At 38.7% G+C, this 9,588-nt stretch overlaps 1 non-coding gene across 1 annotated transcript; it reads left to right on the top strand.

Moving 5' to 3' along the window:
• Window positions 1-835: 835 nt before the first annotated feature.
• Window positions 836-942, top strand: LOC138810323 (U6 spliceosomal RNA). Its single transcript, XR_011367115.1, has one exon. It is a non-coding gene; the product is annotated as a U6 spliceosomal RNA (small nuclear RNA).
• Window positions 943-9,588: the final 8,646 nt, after the last annotated feature.

The raw sequence follows: 9,588 nt of genomic DNA, 5'->3' as shown, positions 1-9,588 counted from the left end.
GAGCTATTTTATCCCACAATATATTGTAATATAAACTATGGATACTGTACGCTGAGATTTCCCTTTGACATTTTATCAGTTCAGTGAGCTGCAGAGTTGAAAGCCTTTAAAACCAGAGAAGTATATCTTCCCTGGATGTGTTTAGAATACTTAGAGACTAATTGTTGCTTAACTTTTCCTTACCCAGAGTTTTCGAAAGTGCCCAATTTTAAATGAAATTTACTGGTAACAGATTCTGTGAGGGCATTTTGAACCAGTAATTTTTCATTGTGTATTACATTTAGTATTTTGTACTCTGTGAATTCTGTCATTGTAATGTCATTACATAGTATCCTTACCTGATTAATATTATTGAAATCTACAATAGGCCTAAACTAAATTAAATTCTGCATAGATTTTTACCTTCTATTTTGTATTTGGGTTCTTTTCTTCTCTAATATTTGTGCCTTTTTTTGAAAGAATGACTTCTAATGAGTGAATATAGACAGATACTTCATAAGAGGAAGCAACTGCTTTTAGACAGCATGGCTTTTAAGAGAAAGGGAATTTGGCTATTTTAATGGAAGAGCAATTAAGTGCCTCAGTCAGTGGTACAAAAAGACAAAATAGGGCTAGAGTAATGGCTCAATGGTAGTGTGTCTTCCTAGCAGTTAGGAGGGTTTGAGTTCAACCTTTATTACCACTTAATAAAAACTTTATACAAGCTCTGGTGGCTCACACTTTTAATTCTAGCTACTTAGGAGGCTAAGATCCAGAGGATCATTGTTCATCACTAGCCAGAGCAGAAAAATCAGTGAAACTCCAGCTCTAATAATAAGCACAAAACCAGGCTGGAGTGCTTGCTTTGGCAGCTCATATATTAAAATAGGAATGACACAGAAAAGATAAGCATGACCTCTGCACAAAGATGGCATGCAAATTCATCAAGCATTCCATAGTCATACTCATAAACTGCTTCTGTTGAGTGGCAACTCCCTTGTACAACTACTTAGAAAGGTTTTTTTAATGCCAGGCTAGATGTGTGGCTCAGGTGATAGAGTGCCAGCTATGAGCAAGAACAGCAAATGTGAGAAAACTGCCCTAAATTCAAGCTCATGGACAAGGACAAGAGAGAGAGAAAAAGAGACTGGGGGTGAGAGGGTGGGGATAAAAATGAAAACTAAATTCTGGTGATAGTCAGTGCTTCTAAGGATGTGTGGTGAAAGTGTCTTACACAGTGAACAAACACTTAAAAGTAGTAAGCCAGCAATCGCACACCTAGGCACACTCAAGAGAAAAAAAAACTTTCATAAATGCTTGGAGGAAGTTTATTCATAATAGCTTAAAAACAACTGGAAACCACTCAGATGTCTCTTTGCTGGTAAATGAAAAACTGATAGATCTATACCGTGCAATACTCAGGAATAAAAAAGAAATGAAGGCTTGGTACATGGGATGACACAGGTGGGTTTTTTTGTTTTTTTTTTTTTGTTTTTTGTCGGTCGTGGGGCCTGAACTCTGGGTCTGGGCGCCATCCCTGAGCTCTTCAGCTCAAGGTTAGCACTCTACCACTTGAGACACAGTGCCACTTCTGGCTTTTTCTGCTTATGTGGTGCTGAGGAATCGAACCCAGGGCCTCATGCATGCAAGGCAAGCATTCTTACCACTGAGCCACCTTCCCAGCCCCAGGTGGTTTATTTTAAGGGGGAAAATCCTTTCTCAGAAGGCTGCACACTCTATGATGCTATTTATCCCACATTGTGAAAATGCCTGGGACAGAAAATGGCTTGGTGCTTGCTAGAAGCAGTATGTGGGGAGGAGGCACTGACAAGATGCTATAGTGACAGCAGCGTACTTGGGAAAACTCTAGAACTATTTTGCTTACTTTTGGTGTGTTAGTTGACTGTACTGTGTATTTTGCCAAAAATGTACAAAACTGTGCACGAGATATGTGAATTTTATCATAATCATAGCTTTGACAACAAAGAAGACAAGGAGGGAGGTTTCTGGTCTCAGTGACAGCTGAGGAGTGATTTTAATAGAAAAGCCCCTGTCTCAATAGCACACAGGAAAGTCGCTTCTGCCTCAGGAATTAGAATTCAAAGCATCTGGGTGAAAGTGGTTTACCATTGAAATCCTACCTACTCAGAAGGCTGAGATCTGAAGATCAAGGTTCCAAGCCAGCCCAGAAAGAAAGTCCATGAGACCATCAATAAACCACCAATAAAAGCCAAAAGTAAAACTGTGGCTCAAGTGGTAGAGCACTAGCTTTGAGAAAAAAAAGGGGGGGGAACCTCAGATACAGTGGACAGGCCTGAGATCAAACCCCAGTACTGGCAAAACAAGAGAAAGGAAGGAAGGAAGGAAGGGAGGGAGGGAGGGAGGGAGGGAGGAAGGGAGGAAGGGAGGAAGGGAGGAAGGGAGGAAGGGAGGGAGGGAGGGAGGGAGGAAGGGAGGAAGGGAGGGAGGAAGAAAGAAAAGAAAGAGGAAAGAAAGAAAGGGAAACAGAGAGAGAGAGAATTTAAGGCAGTAGAAACCCATGACATTCATACAACTGAGGTAATTGGAACCTGTATACTGTATGTATTCTATTGTATGAATGACCCAGAGTGTATTTTCCATTTGCCTTTTGAGGTGCATTTGACTTGTTTCCAGGATTTGACGACAGACAAGGTCTCTATCATCAATCATGTGGTTCCTCAACATTCAAGCAGAGAAACCAAAGATCCATTTTCCACTCAACTTATGAAGATTTCCTAAGTGCAAATCTGATCATGTTATTCCCTTGATTATGGTCTGTATCACCTCCAGTACTGACTCGGCAGCGTGACTGCGGAATCCATATTCTGGGTGCTGAATCCACATTCAAGAATTCTGACTTAACTGACAGAAAGAAAGCCTGAACATCTAATTTTTAAAGCCGCCCACAGGTTTTTTTTATTTCAGATTTAATTTTTGAAAACCATGCCAATGAAGCTAAACAGTGGCTCACATCTTATAAAAAGATTGTGTCATATGGATAAACCTTGAGGATATTATATAAACTGAAATAAAGTCTCACACACACACACACACACACACACACACACACACACACACACACACACACAGAGAGAAAACTCTGCATGACTATCCATGCATAGTATTCAAGGTAGATGGTGTTTTCCAGTGAGTGGAAGAGGAAAAAAATCAACTTTTGTGCAATGGTAAAGATTTTCTGATTTTCAGGATGAAAACACTCTATAGATCTATTATACAACTATGTGCACAACTGAAACTCTTTAACATTGAACAAAACTCTACTTCTCTTTCTTCCTGAAATCCTTGGAAACCATCATACTCCTGTTTTGCTTCTGAGTACAGTACTGTATACATAAAATAGTGCTGATGATGTTTCATGTTATGCTATTTTGACAATTTTCTTTTAAAGGAGAAATGTGCCGGGCACTGGTGGCTCATGCCTGTAATCCTAACTACTCAGGAGACTGAGATCTGAGGATCGCGCTTCAAAGCCAGCCGGGGCAGGAAAGACCCTAAGACTCCTATCTACAATAAACCACTAGAAAGCTGGAAGTGGAGCTGTAGCTCAAGTGGTAGAGTGCTAGCCTTGAGCTGAAGAGCTGAGGGACAGCGCCCAGGCCCAGAGTTCAAACCCCATGACAGAAAAATAAAAAAAAAAAGGAGAAATTCATGAACCTCACAAACCCTATTAGATATGACCTCTGCAAGAGTTAGACTCTTTCCTGCCAAAGTGGTGGGGCGGCATAAGCACTGTCATTTCGCTGCTATGTTATAAGAAGTTATTTTAGTTAAACCACAGTTTGTCATAAGAATTGTTTTTCTAGAGGCTGGAGGCATGAATCAAATGGTAGAATACCAGCTGAGTAAGAACTGCTTTCCTGACAAGCTCCTGCATTGGTCAGGAGTCATTTGATTGCTAAGATAAAATTTAAAAGCCTTATAAACTAGCCAATTGTGCAAAATTGTGAACCTAACTTCTGACCAATCAACACAAAGGGCAGTAAACGCAGTAAGGACACAAAAAGGCTTGTCTTTTTGATAGTGATGTGTCCTTCTGCAGAAACAAACCTTGCATTACCCAGATCCCTTCAAGTCTTCTCTATTCTTATGTGACACCCCAATATTCTGAGACATTTCCAGCACTTCTGGCTCCTCGCAATGAGGAATATGAAAACTAATGGGGGCATATTTAATGTTCTGTATTCAACAATACTGCCCTTGCAGGGCTCACAGCTCAAGCCCCCCTTTTGGGAGGAGCATGTGACTAATTTCTCAGCACTTGCAATGTGAGTGGAGATGATGTAGCAGAAGTAATGGAGTGTGAGTTGATTCTGCTGATTCTCCCTTCTCTCACTCACTCCTCACCAGCACCAATGGTGGGGCAAAGAACATGCAAATGGTGATTTTGCCAGGAATCACGGAGACAATTCTCCAAACTGCCAAACCAAGAGCCACCTGATCTGTACGAGGCAATGATACTTGAGAGAAGTAAGGTTTGGTTGGCTGAAACCACTGAGATTGCATTCATGGCATTTCCTGTATCTTGCATGACTAAGAATCCATCACAGTCATCAGCTGTTTCTTAGAATATAGACCTGAAAGAGGGGGGTAGGTTAGGGAGAAGGAGGGTTTTATTACAGCAGAGTCTAGGAAAGATAGAGGTGGGGAAAACAAGTCTTGGGTAGATCTTTTTCTCCAGAGAAGGTGGATTGAGCTGAAATGAAGGAAGTAGCAATTCCAAAATTAAATGTTTAGGGACACTGAAGGCAAACACCACACTAAAAACCTTTCCCATGAGATTATTCCTGGCTTTGAGAACTACATATAATCAAATAGATATCCCAAATCAATAAAACCAAAAAGACATTCTCCCCCACAACTACCAAAAATAAAATCCAAACTTTTCCTAGAAGAAAAAAAATCCTAACCCTAAACAAATGTTCATTTTGTTAATTTTTACTAATAACATAACATTTCTTTTCTTTTTTTCTGGTCAGTCGTGGGGCTTGAACTCTGGACCTGAGCGCTATCCCTCAGCTCTACAGCTCAAGGCTAGCGCTCTACCACTTGCGCCACAGTGCCACTTCTGGTTTTCTGGTAGTTTATTGGTGATAAGAGTTTCACGGACTTTCCTGTCCAGGCTGGCTTTGAACCATGATCCTCAGATCTCTGCCTCCTCAGCTAGGATTACAGGCGTGAGCCATCGACGCCTGGCAAACAACATAACATTTCTTGTCTCTTGTTAATATAATGAGAAAAGATATCTCAGTTCAACAATGCAGCTCTGATTAGTTCTACTTTTTTTGCCTACGGTAAAAAAAAAATGCAAAAAGAAACTGAGCATTTGTGTATTTCTGATTCTTACATCATTACCATTAAAAGTCCAAACAGGGTTGGGAATGTGGCTCAGTGGTAGAGTGCTTGCCAAACATGCAGAAAGCCCCAGGTTCGATTTCTCAGTACCACATAAACAGAAAAAAACAGAATTGGCGCTGTGGCTCACGTGATAGAGTGCTAGTCTAGAGCAAAAAGCAGCTCAGCGTTAGTGTCCAGGCCCTGAGTTCATGACTGGCAAGATACATAAATAACTAAATAAATAACTAAATAAATAAAATTTTAAAAATTGAAAATCCAAACAAATATCTTCTTTTTGAGTCTCACTAATAATATTGTTTGAAGTGCACAGGACAGAGTATTCTGTTGTCCAATTTTCTATTAACATATTAATCTACCTACTGCCACACATTTAAAAAATATTTCTCATAGAAAAAAATTAAACAGGCTGGGAAGGTGGCTCAGTGGTAGAGCGCTTGACTTGCATGCCTGAGGCCCTGGGTTCGATTCCCCAGCACCACACAAGCAATAAGAAAAAACCGGAAGTGGCGCTGTGGCTCAAGTGGTAGAGCGCTAGCCTTGAGCTGAAGAGCTGAGGGACAGCGCCCAGGCCCAGAGTTCAGGCCCCATGACTGGACCCAAAAAAAAAAAAAAAAGAAAAAAAAGAAAAAAATTAAACATATAAATTGTAAATTAATTGCTAGGAGCATGGAAGCAGGTATATTTAAAACAAGAGCAATCTGATATTTGCTTAAAGATAATCTGGTAAAATGAAGGGTTTTTTAAAGGGGACAGACAAAACAGGCCTGACAAGAAATAATTGTTGAAGCTCATGCACTCTTCTCTAGTCTGTGTATGTCTGAAATAGTAAGTGGTAAATGACCATAACTTACAGATACAATACCTTTTAATATTTTCACAAATTTAGGGACACAGCTGCAGTACTAGATTCCTTAATCACAGAATTTCTTTGCCTAGTGTAACAGGGTTTTATTGTTCACAGCTCTTTGCCAAATGTTATTTCAGCATGAGGACGTGGAATGACAGTCTCCCACAGTGACAGTTTACTCTTTCTGGTCATTAGGTAATAAGCTGCCTTGCTCAGTTGTCTCCAATCTAAATGTCCTGAAGGAACTTATCTGTTCTTAAAAGGAACCAAGATTTCACATCACCACACAAACTAGACTGGACTAGACATGCAACATGAAGATGCATATTTTCTTTTCCTTACGTACCAACCATGAAATGATCATATTTAGACTTGCATATACATCTGATTCTATCATGCATTGATTTTGGAAGCTGTCTCTTTCAATATAACTTAAACAACATGGATATGAAAATGGTGACTTGTTTTGTTACTCCACTGATTTTATCAGTACGAGGAAAGTGTATCTTACTTTCTAGAGAGATGTTTAGCATCTGTAAATGTAAATGAAAGATGTAAGAGACAAAAGCGAACCTTTCTAACATTAATGTAATATTCATTGTGTTATTATGAGCCTAATGAAATCTAGTGCACACAAGAACACATAGGGCTCATGCTGAGAAACAAATGATCTAGCTCTCATCTTGACTGCAGGCAAAGAATATCTCATCAAGCTATAAATTTCATGAGTGTGTTCCCAAATTTAAAGCCCTTAAGGAAAATGGCTTTCATGGCTCAACAGTTTTAAAGGGTTGTTCTTACTAGACTTTATAACCAGGAAATTAATCGTTTTCCTCAAACAAATCAGAATAATACCATAGTTCCTTGCATTTTTATCCTCTTGCTCTTAGCACTTCAAGTTCTCTCCAGATAACAAAGTGATGGACTCCACATCAAATTCACAATGGGAAAACATGATTGCCCAGGATACTCTGGAACTTGGACATACTTGAAATTTTCTCAATCATAGCTATGCAAAATCTTGCTTCCTTGAGGTTTCAAAAAAAATGGGAGTTTTCTAAACAACTTTTACCATTAAGCAAGAATCTTATTTAGCCCAATGTCAGGGTAAATTGCTTCAGTCCCAAACAATGTGAGCACTCAACTAATAAAAATACGTAGAGGCCTCAAGAACCCAAGGCACTGGAGAAATGTCAAAGCAGTTAATTGAATTCATTTCTTCTTTTCTCAGTAAGTGTTGGAATAAATCTGATGTAGCCATGCAAGAGATGTATTGGCAGAAAAGTTTCCATTTTGTGCTGGACACATTCAATTTAGAGAGCAACAGTGTGTGCTATCTGGGAAACAAGAAGACAAATTACAATGGATATAGAAGAAGGCAGATATAGCTACTGCTTCCAACAGTTCAAGCACTGAGGAAAACCAGTAGTGATTGTTTCACAGAAAGATAGCATTGTTCATTTTTTGTATGTGTACTTGTATCTGAAATATATACACATATTCATATGTATGTATTCACACAAAAATTGAATAATACCATCAATGCTTTTTGAGAAGTACTAGAACTGCAAACCTATGTCGATTCACCTCATTTAATCTGGATGAGAAAGTTATACATGATAAACTACTGCCTCACAGGGAGAGCATATCACATTTGGTATGGTGTACATGAAAATGAAACTCAAAGAGTATAAATACATACTCTTTTTTCCCTCTACTTAAGCTTCTCAATCCAATGGAATTTGCTAGAAGGCAGGGCCATGTTCAAATTTTTTTAAACTGTATTTGTTTGTTTGGGATGCCGGTCTTGGTGCTTGAACTCAGGGATTGGATTTGAACTCTCTTCTCCCAACTCCAAATTGCATAACTTTGGTTAACTTATTTTCCCTAATCCTTACATTGATAATTTCTAAGAAGCAATATTATTAATCTTCTAATTGTGTAGGGATCATTATGTGGTATATTACATGCTAATCCGTAATTCATTTGGCATAGTGCATAACAATGGTAGCTATGAGTCATGTATTGTTTTCTTCCAGAAGTGTCACTACTGACATAATACCAATCTGTGCAAATGTGAGTATTCAAAAATAGATTGATATAGGGAAAATTTGCTTATTCTAAAAGCCTCTGCAGGTTCTAAACTGCCTTTTCAGCCTTTTCTTCGGCTCTACACCTTTAACAAAAATTCTTCCAGGGAGTCTGTTCTGTGGGTTATTGTTGCTTTTCTGATCTCCATAGTCAGATTATTAGAGGCTATCCTTCGATGAATTCCCTTCATTACATACTCACAGCTTTTGTTTTCAGCTTACTATACCACAGCTGCTAGCATGTCCCACTGTCACACAGTTATTGAGCTAGTCAGATGCATGTGATAAAAATATGGCTCTAGGCAAATACACTGATTCCATTCTCACGGGGAGGAGGCTGTATGCTGGCACTCTCTTGCAAGTCTCCTGAAGTTCTGCTTCTCGTTTGAAGAAACTCTGCCTTCAATAATCAAACAAAGACATCTGCCCAAAACATTTGGCTCCACAAATATCAAGTAGATTCACTACTTCTGCTGTAGTTGGCAAATGACAAATAGGAATTACAACCAGGATGGATGAAATGGCTGGTTATTTTGAACATGTCAGGATAAGGATCTGAGGAATTCTGGCAAGTCGGAAGCCCAGGCACCAGATACAGATACTGTTCTTGAAATATTTAGGGAAAATGTGTAGAGCCCTGCACTCTATAAGTTCTTCGTAAATATTTTCGAAGTTAAAATCACCTCTATCAAGGAGAAGGTTAATCTGTCATTCTTCCTTTCCCCCTCATTCTAGAGCACCAGGTGGCATAAGTCAATGAAATTAGATACCAGTATTTCATCTTGCTGCACTGAATGGTTTTAAGTATTTCCATGTGTAAGCATTCTGTTCATTTTTTTTCTTTTTTATTTTATTTTATTTTATTTTATTTTATTTTATTTGAGAACATACTGTACAGAGGGGCTACAATTACATGAGCAGGATAATGCATACATTTCTTACCAAGCATTGCAGCCTCCTCCTTTGTTTACCCTTCATCTCCCTTCCCCGCCTCCCCCCTCCCCCCACATTCTGTTCATTTTTTAACTATGTCGCCTATTCTCTATATTAATAAATAAAATTATGGTAAGATAGGTAGACAATAGAGACTAGTAAGAAGAGTTAAGACTCTCAGAATTTTCTTTTAAATTATTCAGATGTGTTATATTAACACAGAAAAAAAAATACATGCTTTCAAATTTCAGTAAGGTATTTTCCTTTAAAAAAATATTAAAAAGATCCAGCATTGAAATCAAAGTTGAAGTGTTATAAAAGAATAAAATTTGAAATGCAAGC

Source organism: Dipodomys merriami, unplaced genomic scaffold (genome assembly GCF_024711535.1).
Source record: "Dipodomys merriami isolate MVZ:Mamm:240054 unplaced genomic scaffold, mDipMer1.0.p SCAF_5, whole genome shotgun sequence".
In the NCBI taxonomy this organism is placed as follows: Eukaryota; Metazoa; Chordata; class Mammalia; order Rodentia; family Heteromyidae; genus Dipodomys; species Dipodomys merriami.
Note: the sequence above shows the minus strand (reverse complement) of the source record. Positions and strands in the feature narration are given on the sequence as shown.